At 36.9% G+C, this 776-nt stretch overlaps 1 long non-coding RNA gene across 1 annotated transcript in view; it reads right to left on the minus strand.

The window, feature by feature from the left end:
• Nucleotides 1–11: 11 nt before the first annotated feature.
• The window catches only part of LOC123968686, a 7,337-nt gene continuing 6,572 nt past the window's right edge, over nucleotides 12–776 (minus strand). Inside the window, exon 3 of the long non-coding RNA XR_006824523.1 lies at nucleotides 12–460. This is a non-coding gene — a long non-coding RNA (uncharacterized LOC123968686). The remainder of the gene's footprint in view (nucleotides 461–776) is intronic.

Here is a 776-nt window from a genome sequence, read left to right on the forward strand (position 1 = left end):
TTTTGGTGGCTTTACGGGAAACATTGATGAGGCAAGTGGAGAAGTGGGAATGCCATAACCCTCACATGACACCCAACAAATCATCAGTAGTGGAGTGGAGTGGGGGATGGCCGATGTGTTCATTTCTGCAAAGGATAAAAGAATGGGTGATTACTCAACTGATAATGGCAATCACAAATTACATAAAATCCACAGAGATTAGTAATTTTAAAGGGGGCTGGACTAGACTAGGGCTGGAAGATTTGACCTAAAATCAAAATCCCAATTAAGTGAACATTTTTCCGCGATTACAACTAATGAATGATTATTTAGATTTTTTGCCCTCCTAGTTCATCTACTAGTCACCTCCACATATAATACGTATACTAAAATACTTACTTATCAACAGAGTTCTTGTCAGCATTTCTTTAAAATATTTCTTTTCCCTTTACTCCTTTCCAATTTTTGTTATGTACAAAGCCTGCAACAAAAAAAATGTGAGGCAAATTAAAAAGAATGAGTAATGCTGATTGTACCACTACCAGCCATCTCAGTGTACTGATATCATGAACCTCATTGTAATTTTTAACTGTAAAATTTGATGAATTACTGAGAACCATCAGCCTCTAGACAAAACAAATAACATTTCTTACAGCTCCTGACAGAAATTTGAGGGTAAACACTAGGTAAGCTTAACAAAGCACACTATATCCCTCGGAAAACGCCCCAAATAAATATCCAGAATGAATCAGGAACTGCTCCTCAACCATAATACCGCGGTGTGATTTCATACAAAG

The sequence above is a fragment of the Micropterus dolomieu genome, linkage group LG03 (assembly GCF_021292245.1).
Source record: "Micropterus dolomieu isolate WLL.071019.BEF.003 ecotype Adirondacks linkage group LG03, ASM2129224v1, whole genome shotgun sequence".
Classification (NCBI taxonomy): domain Eukaryota; kingdom Metazoa; phylum Chordata; class Actinopteri; order Centrarchiformes; family Centrarchidae; genus Micropterus; species Micropterus dolomieu.